Source organism: Nicotiana attenuata, chromosome 6, assembly GCF_001879085.1.
Source record: "Nicotiana attenuata strain UT chromosome 6, NIATTr2, whole genome shotgun sequence".
Classification (NCBI taxonomy): Eukaryota; Viridiplantae; Streptophyta; class Magnoliopsida; order Solanales; family Solanaceae; genus Nicotiana; species Nicotiana attenuata.
Window position 1 is genome coordinate 58,271,507 of NC_031994.1, and position 24,094 is coordinate 58,295,600.

A 24,094-nucleotide genomic window follows, 5' to 3' on the forward strand; every position below is an offset into this window, starting at 1 on the left:
TGATTGTTGGTAGCGATTTATGGTGGAAAGCAAGTGTGCTACTAGTCAAGCAACCAATGAGAGAAATATTTTTAGCACAAGAAGATATAGAGTTACAATTGCAGTGGTTGAAAAAGATGTATGAGCTTCAAAAAGAATTAATTTTAATGATATTACCTATTATTATCTGCATTTTATTTTTTCTAGTCATTGAAATTTTAAATTTGCTTTAAAATGTTGTTCTAGTTATGCTTTATGGTTATTGAAATCTATATTTGACTTTTATTCAAGTTACTAATATTTATTTTGAAATATTGGAATTCTATGTCGTACTTAGGCGATTTTTGAATTTAATTTTTTTATAATAAGTATATAGATTGTTATTCAAGTAATTTTATTTTATTCTTTCTCTTAAAGATATGTCATTCACAGTAAATAATGATGGGCATGTTGACGAAGTTCTTATAAATGAAGTAGATTACGATGATGATGTACTTGATTTGGTAATTTCTAGTATAGCTCTCGCATCAGAATATTATTTAAAATTATGTCTAAAAACTCCATGAAGAACTTCTCCTCATACAAGATTTTATTTCATCAAGGAGATACTTGAAGGGCAAGATAAGAGATGTTATGAGATGTTTAGGATGGAAAACATATATTTCTTGACTTATGCAAAATACTAAATGAACAATATGATTTGAAGGCAACAAGAAAAATGACCATAGAGTAGATGGTTGCTATGTTTTTACTGGTGGTCGGACATGGTGTAGGGAATCGAATGATTCAAGAATGATTCCAACACTATGGAGAGACTGTTAGCAGACATTTTCATCATGTTTTGATAGCATGTTTGAAATTGGCTATGGATATTATTAAGCCGAAAGATCCAACCTTTTCTGATATTAATCCTAAAATTAGAGAAGATGATAGGTATTGGCCATATTTTAAAATTTGTATTGGAGCTATAGATGGCACACACGTGCCTTTTCTAGTATGTATGTTTACTTTATGTTTATATTTTAATTAAATTAAATAAAAAATAATTAAAATCTCTTATAATAAATATTTAAATTTATTTTTCTTTTTAAAATAATTATAAAAGCTTGGTACTATCCTTTTTGGTAATTTGACACTCAAAAGTACTTTTTATAAAGATTGGCCAAACACAATTTATTTATCAAATATTGTAAAAAGTACTTCTTAAATGAATTGACCAAACACAAATTATTTTTTTTCAAAAGTACTTTTAGAAAAAAGTACTTTTTAAAATAAGCAGATTTTGGCAGCTTGACCAAACGGGCTCTAACTGTCCTGAATTTCTAAACTACTAATTTAAAATTCAGGACATAAGATTCAAACTTCTGAAAATAATTTTCGAATTTTAGGACACGATGTATTGAAGTTTGCACTTTGAGGTTTAAACTCTAGACATGTTTGAGCGAAATTTGCTAATCTTTAAGTATATTATAAACTGTGAATATATTTTAAACAACATACTTAAAAATGATTATTTAGTGTCATTTCCACACTTTTTGACAAGTAATCGGTCCATGTTATAAATATATATTATATTATGGATGTTCATTTAGTACTCCATTATGGATAATATTACCCCCGGTAGAAGATTATCTATATCTGGTACAGTAGCAATTTACAAGCAACTTACAAGCAGCTTACACAGCAACTTACACAGCAGCTTGCAGTAGCAGCTTACACAGCAGCTTCCTTTCTTCTATAAATAGAGGAGATTTCAGTTCATTATGTACATCAATTTGAAGTTGAATAATACATCAATCTCTCTCTGTATACTTGTCTTTGATTTATTTACTTTACAGTCGTTATTTTATAACACGTTATCAGCACGAGACTCTGCCATTTTGAGCACTTACTTCGAATATAATTTCTACTTCAGTGTTCATCTCCGATGTAAGGCGACGCTATTATCTGTGGTTAGATCTTGTTCATTCCGAGCATCATAAGGAAGATTATATCCTTGAGGTTGTGAGCTTTTCTTCTTGGCGGTAGAGATGTGGATATCACTTACGTTTGGAGTGGCAAATTTGTGTAAAGTAACTTGAGTCTTTTGCTTATAGTTGGTTTAATATCTTTATCATCGCTTGCTTGTCTATATGCTACGTATACAGTACCTATTTTGGTATTTATTTTCTTCATCCTAATTATCTTAACAAAGGATTATAAAGTGGATAACATTGTTAGATCCACTTAAACTCCAACAGAGTTGCAAGAAATATATGACCACCAGAAGTGGTTATATTTCGTATATCTCATTGTAACTAAATTTGTTAACCACCAGAAGTGGTATAGGCCTATAACCACCAGAAGTGATAATTTAGGCTTTCTATGGTTACAATTGAATATAAGTTAGCGAAAATTACTCTATATTACTTTAGCGAAAATTACTCTATATTACTTGCATGCCTCGATTTGCTCCTGAAGTAGCAATATCTTAAAAGAGGTTCTAAGCCGTCACACAATTTGGTGTGATTAATGCACGTTCAAATAATTATGTTCCGTTCCCTGAAGGATGAGAACTTTAGAAAATATTAATCCATTCCTGAAGTGAATGTGACAATATTAATAAAGCTCGTAAATATGAACGCGCTTTTGATGTGAATATAATACAATTTACCTCCAGAAGAGGTAATATAATTGAGGGAATATATACTCAATATTTCGTATTTTAAATTTGCTCCTGAAGAGTAACACAATTGAAATTTTCTCCTGAAGCATGAAAATATTATGAAACTGTGTCTTTCTGTGCTTAAACAAAATAATAAGCTATTCAAAGTTATTTTTGAAGCACATTTTCATTCCCCGGAGTGAATGAAGAAATACCACAACTCACCTCCTGAAGAGGTAGAATAACAAAGGATATAAATCTTATTTTTGTGGCATAAAGATCATTGTCGCACGTACCCGTTGTACGTAAAATATCTTGGAAAATTTTGTTAAATATCATTCCAAGGCAAAAGTATTCTTGTAGAATACTTTCTACTACAACCACATTAATATGTTATGGTTAGCTATCAAGTTCCTCGAAATAACAACTCATGTATCTTTCCTTGAAGGATGTAATGACTATGTGGTTGCCGCTTTGATATAAAATATTCAGATGTTAATGGCGTTTCTCCCTGAAGGAGATATTTGTCACAAAGTTGGTGGTAAAAATACTGAAATTCTTAATTTCTTACCATTATAAATTTAGAATTGTCTTTATATTATCAATTTGATTATGATTTTCTCTCATGACACCAGAAGTGTCTGAGCACTATTTGGTAGTACAAATTATCAAAAGCTCCTGAAGAGCTAACTGTTTGTCTAAAAGACACATGATACAAGTAGTGTCTGAATAATATTTGATTGTGAAAAATAAATTGAAGGCTCCCGAAGAGCTTTTATGCAAATTTGTCATTCATATTATATGATTGTGGTCAAAACATATATTGTAGTAAACCTGAAGTTTACTAATACAAATGACCATCATATTGAGACTACAAATGATTGAAAGATTAAAAATCTTCATGTTTCCACAATCATAGGGGGTAAATATGTATGTGAGAAGTTACCCGCCTGATTCTTCAATTTGTACTACATCACGCATCACAGTAAACCAGAAGATTACTAAAGCAAAAGCAGCTACAGTAAATCAGAAATGTACTTATACAAAAGTAGCCACAGTAAATCAGAAGTTTACTAATGCAAAAGCAGTTACAGTAAATCAGAAATGTACTTATACAAAAGTAGCTACAGTAAATCAGAAGTTTACTAATGCAAAAGTTTGTGCCACAGCAAACCAGAAGTTTATTAAGAGATAGCACATGCCATGATAAACTTGAAGTTTTCATTTGCCATTTTTAAATGAGCTATTTGAGAATTCAGATAAGCATATACTGAAGAACTAGAAGATTCTTCAAGAATTCTCCTGTGTTGCTTGTTCTCATAATAAATATATTATACCAGCTAAAGTTGGGACTAAGACCCCTGATCTGAAATATATAAAAGGTGAATATGGGCACATTCACCTGTCATGTGAACCACTTATAAATGCATATATAAGATCGTTACATGTATGTTTATTGTCAACCTGCAGTTTGGCATTTGAGAATGCTTTTCTCAATTAAGAGCATAACTTTCAGATTATGAAATCAAGACAGTTCATCTTGATAATGCTGGTTTATATCCAAGCTGGTTTAGCATTGAATACCTCCTACTAATAGCTAAACTATTGCTTATGAGAACAAAGCTTCATGTTTTTGTCTAAGATATTCTAAATTGCATACAGCAACACTTGTATGCATCAGACCAACAATATACGATAAAGTCCTCCCCTCACAATTGGTTTAGGATCAAAAATCAAATATTTTTACTATCTTTTGATGTGTGGTATATGATTAATTTCTCTACCACAATACACAAAGATGTGTTTCCCAAAGAAGATTGCAGATATATGTTAGTTTTTCTAACATTTGGGGGATGGAATAAATAGCTGAAAATATGCTATATGAATCGAATTATCATTAATATAATCCTCACTTAGAAGACAATTCAAGTAAAATGCTAGAAGCATTTGCTGATCCAAAATTAAATATCATATTTCAGCTGTAAATGCTCCTATTAAAATTAAAGTCCCTGAAGGATAGAGTTTACTGTACTCATGAAGCGTGGTAGACCAATCGGTTCCAAAGGTAACAATCCTTGAAAAATGATAGGAGCTAATGATTAAAATGATCATAATGAGGAGGAAATGAGCTCCAGAAGAGCCCATAACATAACATTTCATGAAACTCCAGAAGAAGTTCAGGTACCTGAAAATAAAGAAAGTGATAAGTTCTCAATAAGTTATGTTGCTTAGGAACCGATACAAAATGATCGTCGACGATATATTTGATACAATATAGCGTACAATATTGTAAAAGATTGTGAGGATCGGACCTGTAGTCCAGACACCTGAAGATGTCACGCCATTTAAATGTAAGTCATAACTTATAAGACTCATTTGATTAAGTGTATATGAAGATTCCTGAAGGATTTAAAATGCTTGAAGTATATAATTCAAAGTCTCAGAAGATGTACTCGATCAAATTATAAAGACCTTTGTGCGGTTTAAAACAAGCTGGGCGTATGTGGTATTATCGTCTCAGTGAATATTTGCTGAAAGAAAGTTACATATATGATGTTATTTGTCCATGTATTCAGAATTTGATATACTTGTTGTTTATGTTGATGACATAAATCTTGTTGGAACTCCAGAAGAGCTCCAAAAGGCAATTGAATATCTTAAGAAAGAATTTGAGATGAAAGATCTTGAAAAGACAAAACTTTGTCTTAGTCTGCAAATTGAACATTTAGCGGACAAGATCTTTATCCATCAATCTGCCTATACAGAAAGGGTCTTAAAACGCTTTTACATGGACAAAGCGCACCCGTTGAGTACACCAATGGTTGTTCGATCACTTGAAGTGGATAAGGATTTGTTCCGACCTCCAGAAGAGGATGAGGAACTCCTTGGTCCCGAAGTACCCTATCTCAGTGCAATTGGTGCACTAATGTATCTTGCTAATGCTACAAGGACTGACATAAAATTTTCTGTTAATTTACTGGCAAGATATAGTTCTTCTCCTACACGGATTAAGGATCCGTTCTTACCTCCAGAAGAGGATGATGAACTCCTTGGTCCTGAAATACCCAAATGTTTATTAGGGGGAGTAAAGTATGCACTGTACTCCTTTTCCCTTGCTCAGATTTTTTCCCACTGGGTTTTTTCTGGTAAGGTTTTTAATAAGGCGGCTTGCAATATATATTATTAGTGTACTCTTTTTCCTTGACTATGATTTTTTTCCACGGGGTTTTTCCTAATAAGGTTTTAAGGAGGCACATAATAATGAACATCCAAGGGGGAGTGTTTTGAAAATATTATTGTGGATGTCCATTTATTACTCCGCTGTAGATAATCTTCCTGAAGAAGATTATCCATTTAGTACTCCATTGAATTTTTCTACAAGCAGCTGATGCAGGCAGGTTGCAAGCAACTCAATGAAATGACTTGTAGCAGCTTCTTGGTTTGATGAGATTAATTTAAATCGATCTGAAATAGTGGTGGATAATATTCTCTACAAATTCAACTTTTGAGAAGATGGTATACAAGATTGGAATGCGGAGACTCGAATATTTGAAATAAGGTTTTCATCAGGGGGAGTAAAATACGCGATGCACTCTTTTTTCCTTACTAAGGTTTTTTCCCACGGGGTTTTCCTTACAGATTTTTAATGAGGCATATTATCTTTTAATGAACATCCAGGGGGAGTATTATAAATATATATTATATTACATATGTTCATTTAGTACTCCGTTATGGATAATATTACCCCCGGTAGAAGATTATCTATATCTGGTACAGTAGCAGCTTACACAACAACTTACAAGTAGCTTGCACAGCAGCTTGCAGTAGCAGCTTACACAGCAGCTTCCTTTCTTCTATAAATAGAGGATATTTCAGTTTATTATATACATCAGTTTGAAGTTGAATAATACATCAATCTCTCTCTATACTTATCTTTGATTTATTTACTTTACGGTCGTTATTTTATAACAATCCCTACATTTGTTTTGGGATTAGTAGATGAGCTTTAACTTTTTGTATTTAAATAACAGCCTCTTTATTTCATTTATTTATGTGGCACTTTATCATTTGGGAGATCAAAGAGTGATTATATTTAATGACTTTCTAATATAATAGGTAAATTAAATAATTTTTTTGTTGTAAAAATAATCTAGTAATTTTGATGCAGTAAATTAAAGCTGATGTCGTAACCATCCGGAACAATTAGTTCCTCTGCTCAAAACTTTTCTTGCTTTCCAAGTCCCCAAAAATTAGTGTCTTTTTCTCCTCCTCCTATTTTGTATACAGAGGAGTAATACTTGGAGAAGAAGCAAATTGGTCAAATTTGGAACCAAAAGTTATTTTAATATTTCTCCCTTTTAGTCAAGAAATATATTATACAAAAGTAAGACGATAATGGTATAGAATAAGTCCAATATTCTAATGGGCTTTTCAACCAAAAACTGTTCAACTTTTATAATTACTCTGATCTTATTTTCTTCTAACACACGGTTAACAGAAGCACGAAGTAAGATCTAACCGTGCATGTTTAAGACTATGATTCGAATAATAACATTTTAATTAGTATTAAATTGTGGCCTTGCACATAAAATAATCATTTCAAATACATTCGCAGGGGCGAATTTATAGGAGATTATGGGCACGTGAACTCATGGTTTCTCCGTAAAATCAAAAAAAAAAATTATATACATATTTTCTAAATTGATAAGTATAATATTAACTGCCGGCACTCATGTTTCTGAAGATTGAATAGTGCACTTGGTTGATGCACCGTGTACATATTTTCTAAATTTGACAAGTATAATACATTTTTTCCTACTACTACTATTTTTAGTAGTGTACCGTGTACTGGAATTCCTAGATCCCTTTGTACATTTATATTTACTTCATGTCATTGTAAATAATTTTAAAAGTTATGGTGATATTTCTATAAAAGTATGTCATTAAGCGTATAATGAACATTTAAAGTTAAAAGTTTTCAAATATAAGAATATTTTTAAAAAGGAATAAAAGGAAAAGAGTATTATATAGAATAAAGTGGAAGTAGATTTATCGCCACTGGTTGAAAGCTAGAAATTTAAAGGTTTAAAAAATCTCTAAATTTGACCGTAATTTGACTTTTTTTTGGCCACCGGATTCAGATTTCGGTAATACATAGGAGTACATACACAAAACATCACATGCAACTCATTCATATTCTTTTCAGTTCTTCGCTAAAAAGGTTCATGAACATATTTTAAACATAGAGAAGAGTAGTAATATTGAGTCAAATGGAAATAAAATACTTAATTAGAAATTTATAATAATCGATATTTATTTAGGTTATATAAGAACAGACCAAAGAAAAGTCACCAATTTGATAGAACATTGCTTGACTATGAACAGCAACTTGAAAAAACATCAAACTGATTCTGATCAATCTCGTGCACGGCCTCGACTTTTGCACTTTTTCAGATTCACGAATTAGTACTATGAATGTACTATATTTATCACGATTGGATCCACACACACCCACAAGGAAATATGTACTATAGTCTATATCGCGGCACTATTTAAATATTAAAAGAAAAAGCCTGGGCCATATGGGGAATCATGAACTTCTCATGCTACTTCTAGTCAAATGACATACTTATCAATATTTAGTCGGACAAATGATAGAAAAGAGTAAGGCTGTATTGTGGTTCGGGCCCAGTCCGGGGCCGGCCCAGGCCCGCAAGCCCACATGGGCTTTGGCTAAACGGGCTGGTCCATATGGTCCGGGCCCAAGCGGTCCTAGGAGACCACTGTGGGCCGGTCCAGCATGGAGAGACCGCGAGCCCGGGACCGGTTCAACCGGGCCTAATGGGCCCAACGGCTATTTTCAAAAAAAAAAATTTTTTTTTAAAAAATTGGCCAACGGTTGGAAGTTTAAAAACTAGTCGTTGGCCTGCCAATTTAGCCGTTTGGCTTTTTAAAAAATAGCCATTTGCCCCCCAAACTTTATTTTAACCCCAAACTTTTTATAATTACACTTTTTCCCTATTCTCAACTATAAATACCCCCTCATTCTTTCATTTTTACTCGCAAAATCATCAATCTCTCTCTAATTTTCTTCTATAATTGCTTACTTTATTATTGCAATTTGTTAAAAATTGTGAAGTTGGTGAATTGAAGTATTCAAGTCTTCAACGATATACAATCTTCAAGAAGTTGTTCGTCAATTCGGTAAACTCGTTCCAACTCTTAAGTTTTAATATTATAGTTTTGTTTGTTTTAGTTTGTATAATTATAATTAATATGGCCTTTTTCTTTGAAAAAAATATTTGGTGGTAAGGGAAAATCTAAAATTGGTGAATCTAGTGGCCAAGCTACTACTCCTCCCCCGGCTCCCCGACCCCGACCTGTTACCCGTCCTCCCGCACCAGTTATTCTTGATAGTGATAACCCTTGTTTTCAATTTACCGATAGTCAATTTTACCATGATATTGCACCAGGTCAACAATTAAATGATGAATACATGAATACTCTTTACGGTAATCCAACTATCGATGAAAATGATGATTTAGATGAAATGCAACCGGATTTAGATGATACACCTACTAGTCCTGTTGTTAACCCAACTGATAATAATTCAAATGATGCTCCGCCTGACCCTCCTATAGTAACCCCTACTTTTAATAGACAACCTTCTAGACGGTGCGGAACATCTCTTGTTTGACACTTTTTTATTCAACTAAGAGATCAAAATAAGGCTAAGTTTAAAACTTGTGGGACTTTGATGGCTCATAAATTTACTGGAGACCGTAGCGGTACGGGTAGTTTGACTAGACACATAAAGACATACCCTAAAGATAAAGCTAGATTTCTTCAAATGAAAGCTGCGCAAGAGGGGACAAGTGTAGGTACTCAGGTTAACCCTAGTACCGGGTCAAATCTAGTTCAATCGGGAATTAACACTGTTACCGGTGGCATTTTATATTACGATCCAAATAAAGATCGTGAAGAATTGGCAAAAATGGTTACTGTTATGTGCTTACACTATAGTTTTCCTTCTAACCCTCACTTTGTGCATTATATTAGAAGAGTTTTTAATCTTACTTATAAAGGATGACCTCGCACAACCGTAAGGAGCGATATTTATAAATATAAACATGAATATAAACAATATTTGCGCTATTTATTTACTCATATAAATTGTCGCGTTGCTATTACTACTGATATTGGTAGAAGTGGTAATGACTGTGATTATCTTACTATTACCAAATGTTCCAACTCCTACTTCGTCTAGTTCGCAATCATCTAAAAGAACTGCGGGCCAAAAAGCATTTAGTTCTTGGACGGGGTTCAGGGGTTCTCAAGGTGATAATATTGGTGATAGTTCACAACTAAATGAGCTTCAAGTTTATTTGTCGTAGGGACTTGAATCAGCGAATCCCGATGGCTCCTTTTATGTTTTGGAATGGTGGAAGGACAAAGAAAAATACTATCCGGTTCTTTCAAGAATGGCTCGAGATATTTTAAGTATTCAAGCTTCAACAGTGGCATCGGAGAGCGCTTTCAGTCAAGCGAGACTTCAAATCGGTGATCATAGAGCGTCTATGAGGGAGAGCTTGAAAAAATCAGTACTCTTCAGAGATTGGATCCGTTCGGAAAGAAGAAATTTTGGACTTGCTGAATCACAACCGGAGATAGACGAAGCTTATGAAGAAATACTAGCGAAACTTGCGGAGGATGCTGCTTCGCCCGGAAGCGGTGATGAACAAGCTTCTTTTCCGCCACCACCAACGGAAATTCCTCCGAACCTTGAAGGATTTATGTAATTTGTTAGAGATAATATGTAGACTAATAGGTAACTTGTATTTTGGCACATCTTCATTAGTTTTTTTCCTTTTAGTGGTGATATTAACACCTTGTTGTGCTCATTCCATTGGGGGGAGGAAGACTAAGAAAGATACTGCCATTTTTTGTAAATGTCGTAATAATAAAAATTATAAGGCATTCCCTTGAATATTTCTTTACAATTTTTTTGTGTTTAAATTTGAATTAGAAGATTTAAGTCACAATTATATAATATAATTCACAAGAAATTACCTTAGATAAAAAAATTTCAAAAAAAAAATAGCCCGGAACACTTAGGCCCGTGGGCCCGGCCCACTTAGCCCGGGCCCATGTGCGCTTAGGCCCACAGTGGGCCGGTTCCACCCTCCAGGACCGTTAAGCCCGGGACCGCCAGAGCCCGGCCCGCCAGAGCCCGGCCCGTTTAGCCCATTTAGGTCCGGGCCGGACCACATAACAGCCTTAGAAAAGAGACACTCAAAAAGGATTTGACCAAATTAATTAATCAAAATATGCTTTATTCATATGGATTCATATTTGAAAACCTCATCCACTTAACAGAAATTAGTAAAAATATCAAGTCGAAGTTTCATACGAGGTTTCCTTAATTGATCTTTTGACTCGACAGTGATAACTTTGCACGGTGATGGGTCCATAGGACCCCTAATAATCGCATCTGGTTACCTGTCTTTTATATAAATTAATTTCACAAATAAGTACTACTTGATTCATTGTATCGTAGTTAAAATATTAGCATAATCAAAAGTGAATGAAGTGCAAAAGAAAGAAGGATTTTAGCATCAATCATTACTAGCAATTAGTAATACGTGTTAGAAAAATATTGAAGCTAAGACAGGAGAAAGACTTAGAGAAATGTTAACAATTCTTCAAAATTGTGATTTCAAGACAGAAAAAGAAATTTAATCGCATCTTCAAAATAGTAACACTACTAAAAAATTTGTGTAATTCGTCCACCAAAACCGATCGAAATTGGTCGAAAATTGATAAAAATTTATCGATTTCCGACCGTTTTTAATTGGTCGGGAAAATGATAGTCGCTAACATGTACCGACCGAAATCGGTCGGAAATTTCAAAGCATTGACTGACTGTCAACCTTCAATTTCCAACCAAATTTGGTCAGTAACCATTAAATTTTTTTTTTAATTTTCAAATACTGACCGAAATCCATCGGAATTTTAAAAAAATAATAATTTTATTTACATAAATAATTAGTTGTAAATTATAATAAATTGTTAATTTATTTTAAAAAATAAATATAAATTCATAATTTCCGATCGAATTCGGTCGAAAATTATGAATTTCTGGGAAAAAAAAATTAATTTTCGACCGATTTCGGTCGGAAATCTGGGTAAAAACTGGACAGAATATGCCTTCTTTTAAGCTACACCACCTGCCAATCACAACCAATATCCATCCTATAATGACATCATTACATTGCTGCCATTCAACCATAATTAATCAACAACAATCAACTAACTAACTAACAACAACAACAATTAACTAACAAAAACAACCATTATCTAACAACAACAACAACTAATAACAACCACAACAACAACTCCAACCACAACACAACTATACAAATGTTCAATAATAAAATATTATCAACAATACAATCATCATTCAAAACTAGTCTCAACTAAAAAACAGTCAAGTTCAATACTTTGTTTAGCATACACACCATTTAATGAGTGTTTTATATAGCATCATCTCCATCTTCACTCCTAGAACCTTCATTGTCGGCATGATTCAAAGGATCACGACGAGAAGGATTAGCTTATGGGGAAGGCTCACGAGACCGGGGAATGGGGAAAGCACCACTAGCAAGAAGATTGGCCAGATGACCTTGAAGGAGATTAAATTGTTCGTCCCTCCTTTCTAGCTGAACTTGAAGGGTACCAAATAGTTCGTCTCTCTTTTGTTCTCTAGCCTTTGTCTCTTCAAGCTCTATTGTCAGCTTTGCGATCTTCTCTTCCATAGACGAGATAGTCGACCTATCAATTGCCTCGCCTTGGGCGGAAGTCCCTATTCCTTGCAGGATAGCCCTGTAGTGCCGAAATGATTTCTCTGGAAGGTCGTATGCTGTCCCCTTTTTAGAACCACCGACAACATCCAACCATATCCTCTGGGCTTCTTCGTCTGAAAGGTGTGGTCGCTCGCCTTGCTCATTCGGTGGCAAGCTCTGAGTGTACTCCTCCACATTAATCTTGTGGCGACCCTTTATTTAGAAGATATAAAATTATTAACTATATAATATTATAAACATTTATAGTAGTTATGAAACTTACATATGCAGTCTCCGCCCGGTCCTCGACCTATCTACTTAGATCTGTCGGTGCCTTCTTCTTCCGGATGTGAGTCTCCATGAAGAAATCATCATGAGTCATCTTCCTCCCATATTTTTTTTCCTACAAATGTAATAAAACGTGTTAACTAAATTAACATATATAAATATAGTTTGATAAAAATAGATGTAAATATTTTAAGGAATTACCACTAGTCTCCTCGTAGCCCCCATGCTCCTTGCACCCACATAGTGCAAGGAGCCACCTTTCTCAGATGCTCGGGCCTTCTTTCCAGTTCATTCTTCTTCTCGAATTTCTCGGTGGTCCAATACCTCTGCAGATCCTCTCATAAATGCGGTAGAACCCATGAAGGCTTCTTGTTAATCTTTCGAGTGGAGCAGAAGGAATCAAATAGTCTCTTACGACATTTGTACTCCCAATTTGCACAAATTTCACTATTATACCGGTCCTCCCATGCACACTTAGTTTGCAAATAAAGTATGTAATGTTAGATGAAAATATTGTTAATATAATGCTTAAATAGATAAAAATTGTATTAAAACCTTAAATTCGTTGAACATTTATTGCACGAGATCCCGTGAAAAGTCACTCAAATCGGATAGGGTGCACTATACAACCGGCGAAGAATTTCAGCGATTGTCTTTATAACCCGATTATTAGGTATGAACCTGCAACATAGAAATTACATTAAATAAACAAGAGTAGCATAATCCGGATACGTCCTATCAAAATACTTCCAAGCTTCCCCATCTGAAGGATGACATATAACACCAGGCGGCCTTCTATTTTCATAGTGCCATCTCATATGAGGAGCGTAACTCATCGGTGCGTACAACCTCTTTAATCTAGGAATAAGAGGTAAGTAATGCATCGACTTCACAGCAGCCTTCTTCCCGCTGGAAAGCCGCTTAAAACGAGGTTTTTCACAAAATTTACAACTTTCTAAATCTGCATCACCCTTATAATACAAGATGCAACCATCTTCACAACAATCGATTCTCATAGACGAGAGTCCTAACTTAGAAACTAATCTTTTAGCCTTATAGAAATCTTCAGGTATGTTGAAAGTTGGGTCAACTAGTTCACTCATAAGGCCAATGAAAGAATCCATTCCCGCTTGAGAAATATTGGTATCTGATTTGATACTTAATAATCTAACCGCGACAGACAACTGAGTGTGCATACTCCCTTGTCTTAGTGGACGACTAGCGGCCTCTAACTGTTCAAAAAAATATTTTGCCTCTTCGTTAGGAGGTTGTTCAACACTTTCATGGGTTTCAAAATCAAAGTGCTTCCCTAAAGCATCCGCAACCATTTCATGGTATCTAGGATGTTGAACGCTATTCTCTACCGACCTACTACTTTCACCAACAACTACGTTATGAAATACACCATCACTACCATCAACCTCTCCATGACTAGTCCACACAAAATAATTATCCATAAACCCCTTTCTATAAAGATGAGTCGTAACATCCTCCGGACCAAAAAAATACAAACACTTGCACTTTGTACAAGGACACCTAATCATCCCTCCAATCCGAAACGGTTCAAGTGACATTGCATGCCTAATAAATTCCTTAACCCCTTCTATAAATTCCTCCCTCAAAAACCGACGATTAGGATAATTCCTATTATACATCCAACTACGATATTCCATCTACATAGAGGACAAATAAATTATATTAATCATAGTTCAAATTAATTTATAGAATTAAGTTACATAATAAATTATAATTTGTTAGCACACTCAATTAATCTAGCATAATTAGTTAAGCCTAATTTTCTAAACGCAATAAACACTAATAGAACAATATAATCCCCTAAATAAGTTACAATGTAATTATTGTGATGACCCAAAGGGTCATCTTTTGTTTTAAAATCCGATTCCGTGTTTCGAGGCCGTGAAAACCTTATTCTATCTCTCCTCGATTTGCATGCGCAGTCCGAGCGTGTATCCGGAAAGCTCTTATGTGAAAAATTTAAGAAAGATGATTTTTGTTGACTTTGGTCAATATTTTGGGTAAACGGACCCAGACCCGTGTTCCGACGGTCCTGGAGGATCCGTAGTAAAATATGGGACCCGGACGTATGCCCGAAATCAAATTCCAAGGTCCCTAGCCCGAGAAATAAATTTTTGAAGAAAATAGATAAGACTGAAACTAAAATAATTTAAATGAATTGATCTTGTTGGTATCGGGCCTGTATTTTGGTTCCGGAGCCCGGTACAAGTCTGTTATAATATTTAAACCTTATCTGTGAAATTTGGTGAAAAACAGAAGTGATTTGACATGATTCGGACCTTTGGTTGAGAAAATAGAAAGTTTGAAACATTCTTGCAAATTTTATGTGTTTTGATGTTGAATCCATGGTTCTAGGTTTTATTTTGGCGATTTGATCGCATGAGCAAATACGTATGATGTTTTAAGACTTGTGTGCATGTTTGGTTTGGAGCCCCGAGGGCTCGGGTGAGTTTTAGATAGGCTACAGAGTGTTTTGGACTTAGGAAAAATATTGCTGGCATGCTTCAGCTGTTGCAGGCCCCTGATCTCGCAATTGCGAGATCAGGCATCGCAATTGCGAGCCCTGCAGGGTCCGCTTTTGCGAGCCTTTCATCGCAAATTCGATTAGGAGGCTGGGCCAGCATGGTTCGCAAATGCAAACCAACCTTCGCAAATGCGAAGTAGTCAGGGAAGGGAGATTATCGCAATTGCGACCAAATGTTCGCATTTGCGACAGTAGCAGAAATGCGGCAGGTTTGCATTTGCGATGCCTGTCTCGCATTTGCGAGCTTCGCAATTATGAAGCTCTGGTCGCAAATGCGACATCTGCAATTGTGCAAAATGGGACTTAGACGAGATTTTTGATTCGTTCTCCCATTTTTCAAAACCTAAACTTCAAGAGGCGATTTTCATAGAGCAAGTTCTTCCCCAAATCATAGGTAAATGATTCTTAACTTATTTCTTTCAATCTATTTCATCTTTTTACAAGATTTCATCCTAGAATCTAGGGTTTTTCATGGTGGAATTGGGTGTTTTTGGGTAGAATTTAGGAATTTCGAAATTTGGGGATTTAGACCTCAAAATGAGGTCGGATTCCAAAACCAACTGTATATCCGGGATCGGGGGTGAATGGGTAATCGGGTTTTGGTCCGAATTTCGGGTTTTGACCAAGCAGGCCCGGGGTCGCTTTTTGACTTTTTGGGGAAAGTGATGGGAAATCTATAATTATGAATTGGAATTGGTTTCTTTAGCGTTTATTGATGTTGTTAAGTTAATTATGGCTAGATACGAGTGGATTGGTGGTGGAATTGAGAGGTAAAGCGGTATTTGAGCTGTGAATTACCCGTTGGCTTGAGGTAAGTGTTTGGTCTAACCTTGACTTGAGGGATTAGGGATCCCCGACTTGCTTGCTATATGAAATATCATGTGTGTGGCGTATAGGTGTGGTGATGAGCACCTATGCATCGCCAAATTACCTGTTTTAGCCTGTTCCTTTTCCCCGTTTCCCTATATATTGCTTTCGTGTCTTAATTGCTACTTGCTTATTGAGGTTTTCATTTTAATTGCTTCCTGTTAAATGTTGTTTCTCTATCGGTGTTTTTAATTGTTCCATTATATCACACTGTTAGTTTATGTTGGTTTATTGGTGCTTCATGGTACACTTTGGTTAGTCTCGCTGTGTAGTTTTAACTGGTGAAATTTCATAATTGTAGTGATATTCCATTGTGTTGGTTTGAGGTATAAGTGTTGTGGAGGATTTGAGTTAACTTGTGAAACACTTGTCTTTATTTTGTTATTGGTGCTGATATATATATTGGGATCGGGTTGCACGCCGCAACAGGAGGAATAAGGGTGAAATGTGATTGTCTGGTAGGATCGGGTTGCACGCCGTAATAAGGAGTAATAAGGGTGGATAGGTGGGATCGGGTTGCACGCCGCAACAGGAGGAATAAGGGTGATATATTGAGGAGTAATAAGGGTGGACTGGTAGGATCGGGTTGCACGCCGCAACAAGGAGTAATAAGGGTGAATATTTATACTGTTATTGATTATATGGTGGGATCGGGATGCACGCCACATCATTTGTTGTTTATGTATTCATATTCTTCTAAGGGTCATTATTGTGGTGTTAAAACTCCCTTAAGGATTGGTGAGAGCTGAGTATTGACGACTGGGTCCCGTATCTACTTAATTCAAGTTACTGTTATATTTTATTCGGTATTTCCTTTCTGCGTTAGTATAAACTATTGCAGGTTATATGTTGTTATGCCCCGCCGTAGCCTCATCACTACTTCGTCGAGGTTAGGCTCGGCACTTACCAGTACATGGGGTCGGTTGTACCGATACTGCACTCTGCACTTTCTGTGCAGATTTCGGACCTAGTGGCTGATCGAGAGGTTGGTTGCTGTTACTGCACTCAGGAGACCCAAGGTAGTCCTGCAGGCGTCCGTAGGCCTTGGCGTCCCCCTATCTTTACTTCATTTCTATTTTACTTTTTTTGAGACATATGTATTTTCTTTCAAACCATTACTTGTAGTATTCGTAGACTGTTCGTGTGTTGTGACATCAGTTTCTGGGTGGTATCTATTTCCACGTTCGTTAATAGTATAAGAGTAATTAGTTAAATCATGTACTTTCGCATTTATTTCCGTTGATTTAGTTTTTGTTAAACTTTGACAGTAAAATGATAAAGGAAAAAAGTGAAATATTCTGTAACGTTGGCTTGCCTAGCAAATGCAATGTTAGGCGCCATCACAGTCCCGAAGGTGGGAAATTCGGGTCGTGACAAGTTGGTATCAGAGCACTAGGTTGCCTAGGTCTCACAATTCACGGACAAGCTTGGTAGAGTCTGAGGGATGGGTACGGATACGTGTGTGCTTATCCCTTAGAGGCTATAGAGTTAGGAACAATTTCACTTCTATTCATCTCTGTCATGCGGTTTGATCTCTCAATGCTAATGAACTCTCTGTTCTTTCGCAGATGGCGAGAACACGTACCGCTTGATCAGCTGATCAGCAGCCCGAGCCCCTAGTGGCAGCTCCTACGAGGGGTAGAGGACGAGGCCTAGGCCGTTCTAGAGGCCGAGGCAGGGGTAGGGCTCAGCCCAGAGCTCGAGCAGCAGCACCAGCGGCGGAGCCTCAGGTAGAGTTCAATGATGAGGTTCCGGCCCAGACCGTTCCAGCGGGGCCAGCTCAGGTTCCAAAGGGGTTCATAGCTACCCCGGTACTTCAGGATGCATTGGTCCGTCTAGTGGGCCTTATAGAGAGTGTTACTCAGGTCGACATACTTCTAGTAGCACCAGCCGTCTCTCGGGCTGGGGGAGGAGCACAGACTCCCGCTACTCACACTCCGGAGCAGATGGCTCCCCAGTTTCAGACTCCAACAGCTCAGCCAGTTGGGGTAGTTCCGCCAGGTGTTGTAGCACAGACCGGTGATGGATCAGCTATGTCTTTTGATGCCTTGTGGAGATTGGACAGGTTCACCAAGCTTTTCACTACTACTTATAGCGGTACACCTTGAGAGGATCCCCAGGACTATTTGGACAGTTGTCACGAGGTTCTACAGAACATGGGGATAGTGGAGACCAATGGGGTCGACGTTGCTGCTTTCCGTCTGTCAGGTTCCGCCAAGAAATGGTGGAGGGATTATTGCTTGGCCAGACCAGCTGGATCACCAGCTCTTACTTGGGACCAGTTCTCGCAGCTATTCTTGGAGAAGTATCTTCCTATTACTTAGAGAGAGGACTATCGGAGGTAGTTTGAGCGCCTTCAGCAGGGTTCTATGACCGTCACTCAGTACGAGACCGGATTTGTGGATTTGGCCCGGCATGCTCTTCTTATACTTCCCACCGAGAGAGAGAGGATGAGGAGGTTTATTGAGGGACTTGCTCAGCCTATCAGATTGCAGATGGCTAAGGAGACAGGGAGTGAGATTTCTTTCCAGGATGCAGCCAATGTGGCTAGGCGAGTTAAGATGGTTTTAGCTCAAGGGAGTGGTCAGGGGTCTGACAAGAGGCCTCGTCACTCCAGTGGATTTAGTGGGACCTCATTTGGAGGTTGAGGTACTTTTGGTAGAGGCCATCATCCCAGGCCGTTTCATTCAGCGCTTCAGGCATCCCATGGAGCTTCAAGGAGTCATGGTCCTTATGTACCTCCTTCGGGGAAGCCAACTTATAGAGCACCGCCAGCTCCTATCAGAGCACCTCCTCTTCAGAGTTATTATCACGGTCAGCCGGCCCGTCAGGGTCAGTCTCAGTTTCCCGAGCCGTAGTATTCAGATGAATGTTTTGAGTGTGGTGAGTATGGGCATGTTCCGAGGACTTGTCCGAGATTAGTGGATGTTCAGTCGCAACAGCAAAGTTCTCGTACTATGGTTTTGGCACCGCTTGCCCAGCCAGCTAGAGGTAGGGGTCAGGGAGCCAGAGGTAAGGGTCAGCCCGCTAGAGGTGGAGGTCAGGTCGTTAGAGATGGAGGCCAGGCCGCTAGAGGTGGAGGCCAGCTAGGAGGAGGTCGTCCCAGGGATATGGTTCAGGGTGGTGGGGCCCAGCCCCGATGTTATACTATTCCAGCCAGGCCTAAGGCTGAGTCCTCCGATGCAGTTATCACAGGTACGGTTTCATTTTTCAGTAGAGATTCTTCAGTTCTATTTGATCCAGGGTCTACATACTCTTATGTGTCATCTTATTTTGCTCCATATTTGGTTGTGCCTCGTGATTCTTTGAGTGCTCCCGTGTATGTGTCCATGCCAGTAGGGGATTCTATTATTGTAGACCGTGTCTACCGTTCGTGTATGGTTGTTATTGGGGGTCTTGATACTAGTGTAGATCTCCAACTTCTCGATATGGTTGACTTCGATGTTATTTTGGGGATGGATTGGTTGTCACCTTATCATGCTATATTGGACTGTCACGCCAAGACCGTGACCTTAGCCTTGCCGGGGTTGCCTCGATTGGAGTAGAGAGGGACTTTTGGTCATTCTATCATCAGGGTTATTTCTTATATGAAGGCTCAGCGCATGGTCGAGAAGGGGTGTTTGGCTTATTTGGCTTATGTTCGAGATTCCAGCGCTGAGGTTCCTTCTATGGATTCCGTGCCAGTTGTTCGGGAGTTTCCAGAGGTATTTCCTGCGGACCTGCGGGGAATGCCACCCGATAGGGATATTGACTTTTGCATTGATTTGGCTCCGGGAACTCAGCCCATTTCTATTCTACCGTACCGCATGGCCCTGCCAGAGTTGAAAGAATTGAAGGAGCAGTTGCAAGATTTGCTTGATAAGGGCTTTATTAGACCTAGTGTCTCGCCCTGGGGTGCACCGGTGTTGTTTGTTAAGAAGAAGGATGGATCAATGAGGATGTGTATAGATTATCGGCAGTTGAACAAAGTCACCATCAAGAACAAGTATCCATTGCCGAGGATTGATGACTTATTTGATCCGATTCTGGGTTCCAAGGTGTTTTTGAAGATTTATTTGAGATCTGGCTACCATCAGTTGAGGCTTAGGGCATCCGATGTCCCTAAGACAGCTTTTTGCACTCGGTACGGGCATTATGAGTTTCTAGTGATATCATTTGGGTTGACAAATGCCCCAGCAACATTTATGGATTTGATGAACCGGGCGTTTAAGCCCTATCTAGATTCCTTTGTAATTGTTTTCATTCATGATATCTTGATCTACTCCCGCAGCTGAGAGGAGCATGAGCAGCATCTTCGGATCGTTCTTCAAACTTTGAGAGACAGCCAGTTATATGCTAAGTGTTTGAAATGTGAGTTTTGGTGGAGTTGAGTTGCTTTCTTGGGTCATGTTGTATCAGCAGAGGGCATTCAGGTGGATCCTAAGAAGATTGAGGCAGTTGAAAACTGGCCTAGACCCATATCAACTACAGAGATCTGGAGTTTCTTGGGTTTGGCGGGTTATTACCGTCGGTTTGTGGAGGGGTTTTCACCCATAGCAGCCCCGATGATCAGGTTGACCCAGAAGGGTGCCCCATTCAGGTGGTCGGACGAGTGTGAGGCGAGCTTTCAGAAGCTCCAGACAGCTTTGACTTCGGCGCCGGTGTTGCCTACAGGTTCAGGGCCATATATAGTGTATTGTGTCTCGTATTGGACTTGGTGTGGTTTTGACGCAGAATGGCAAGGTTATTGCATATGCTTCGCGGCAGTGGAAGATTCACGAGAAGAATTATCCAGTTCATGACTTGGAGCTAGCAGCCATTGTTCACGCGCTGAAGATCTAGAGGCATTATCTATATGGCGTGTCGTGTGAGGTGTTCACGGATCATATGCGTTTGCAGTATTTGTTCAAGCAGAAAGAGCTCAATTTGAGGCAGAGAATGTGCTTAGAGCTATTGAAAGACTATGATATCACCATCTTGTATCATCCCGGGAAGGCCAATGTGGTGGCCGATGCTTTGAGTAGGAAGTCGGCTAGTATGCGTTGCCTTGCGTATATTCTAGTTGGTGAGAGACCACTTGCTTTGGATGTTCAGGCTTTGGCCAATCAGTTCGTGAGGTTGGATGTTTCTGAGCCCAACCGTGTTCTAGCTTGTACAGTCGCTCGGTCTTCATCATTTGAGCGTATCAGAGATCGACAGTATGATGATCCTCATTTGCTTGTCCTTAGGGACACAGTGCGGCACGGAGGTGCCAAGCAGGTTACAGTTGGAGATGATGGAGTTCTGAGGATGCAGGGTCGAGTTTGTGTGCCTAATGTGGATGGACTTCGTGAGTTGATTCTAGAGGAGGCCCATAGTTCCCGGTATTCTATTCATCCGGGGGCCGCCAAGATGTATCAGGAATTGCGGCAGCATTGTTGGTGGACGAGGATGAAGAAGGATATTGTTGCATATGTAGAGCGGTGTTTGAATTGTCTAAAGTACGAGCATCAGAGACTTGGTGGTTTGCTTCAGAAGATTGAGATTCCTGAGTGGAAGTGGGAGCGTATCACTATGACTTCGTTGTTAGACTCCCACAGACTCAGAGGAAGTTCGATGCAGTATGGGTTATTGTGGATAGGCTGACTAAGTCAGCGCATTTCATTCCTGTGGCAGTTTCCTATTCTTCGGAGCGATTGGTTGAGATCTATATCCGGGAGATCGTTCGTCTTCATGGTGTGACCGTATCTATCATTTCTGATCGAGGTACGCAGTTTACCTCGCACTTCTGGAGGGCAGTGTAGTGTGAGTTGGGTATGCGGGACGAGTTGAGCATAACATTTCATCCTTAGACGGACGGGCAGTCCGAGCGTACTATTCAGATTTTGGAGGATATGCTCCGCGCCTGTATTATTGACTTTGGAGGTTCTTGGGATTAGTTCTTGCCGTTAGCGGAGTTTGCCTACAACAACAGCTATCTATCTAGCATCCAGATGGCTCACTATGAGGCATTATATGGTAGACGGTGTCGCTCTCCAGTTGGCTGGTTTGAGCCGGAGGAGGCTCGGTTATTGGGTACGGATCTAGTGCAGGATGCCTTGGATAAGGTTAAGATCATTCAGGAAAGACTTTATACAGCTCAGTCTAGTCAAAAAAGTTATGCCGACCATAAGGTTCATGATGTGGCATTCATGGTCGGAGAGCGAGTGTTGCCCATGAAGGGCGTGATGAGATTTGGGAAGAAGGGCAAGCTAAGCCCTAGGTTCATCGGGCCTTTTGAGATCCTTGATCGAGTGGGAGAGGTGGCTTACAAACTTGCGTTGCCGCCAGGTTTATTAGCTGTGCATCCAGTGTTTCATGTGTATGCTTCGGAAGTATCACGACGATCCATCCCACGTGTTAGACTTCAGGACTGTCTAGTTGGACAAGGATTTGACCTACGAGGAGGATCCGGTAGCTATTCTAGAATGGCAGGTTCGACAGTTGAGGTCGAAGAGTCACCCTTCAGTTCGTGTGCAGTGGAGAGGTCAGCCTGTTGAGGCAGCTACGTGGGAGTCCGAGTCCGATATGCGGAGCAGATATCCCCATCTTTTCACCGACTCAGGTACTTTTCTATATTCATTTGAGGACGAGCAGTTGTTTTAGAGGTGGAGAATGTGAGGACCCAAAGGATCATCTTTTGTTTTAAAATCGGATTCCGTGTTCCGAGGCCATGAAAACCTCATTCTATCTCTCCTCGATTTGCGTGTGCAGTCCTAGCGTGTATCCGGAAAAGCTCTTATGTGAAAAATTTAAGAAAAGAGATTTTTGGCTTAAAAAGATGATTTTTGTTGACTTTGGTCGATGTTTTGGGTAGATGGACCCGGACCCGTGTTCCGACGGTCCCGGAGGGTCCGTGGTAAAATATGGGACCCAGGCGTATGCCCGAAATCGAATTCCGAGGTCCCTAGACCGAAAGTTTGAAACTATCTTGAAAATTTCATGTGTTTTGGTGTTGAATCCATGGTTCTAGGTGTTATTTTGGTAATTTGATCGCATGAGCAAGTTCGTATGATGTTTTAAGACTTGTGTGCATGTTTGGTTTCGAGCCCCGAGGGCTCGGGTGAGTTTTGGACTTAGGAAAAATATTGCTGGTATGCTTCAGCTGTTGTAGGCCCCTGATCTCGCAATTGCGAGATCAGGCATCGCAATTGCGATCCCTGCAGGGTCTACTTTTGCGAGCCTTTCATCGCAAATGTGATTAGGAGGCTGGGCCAGCATAGTTCGCAAATGCGAACCAACCTTCGCAAATGCGAAGTAGTCAGGGAAGGGGAATTATCGCAATTGCGACCAAATGTTCGCATTTGCGAGAGTAGCAGAAATGCGGCAGGTTCGCATTCGCGACGCCTGTCTCGCATTTGCAAGCTTCGCAATTGCGAAGCTCTGGTCGCAAATGCGACATCTGCAACTGTGCAAAAAGGGACTTAGACGGAATTTTTGATTCATTCTCCCATTTTTCAAAACCTAAACTTCAAGAGGCGATTTTCCTAGAGCAAGTTCTTCCCCAAATCATAGGTAAATGATTCTTAATTTATTTCTTTCAATCTATTTCATCTTTTTACAAGATTTCATCCTAGAATCTAGCGTTTTTCATGGTGAAATTGGGTGTTTTTCGGTAGAACTTAGGAATTTCAAAATTTGGGGATTTAGACCTCAAATTGAGGTCGGATTCCAAAACCAATTGTATATCCGGGCTCGGGGGTGAATGGGTAATCGGGTTTTGGTCCGAGTTTCGGGTTTTGACCAAGCGGGCCCGGGGTCGATTTTTGACTTTTTGGGGAAAGTGATGGGAAATCTATAATTATGCATTGGAATTGGTTTCTTTAGGGTTTATCGATGTTGTTAAGTTAATTATGGCTAGATACGAGTGGATTGGTGGTGGAATCGAGAGGCAAAGCGGTATTGGAGCTGTGAATT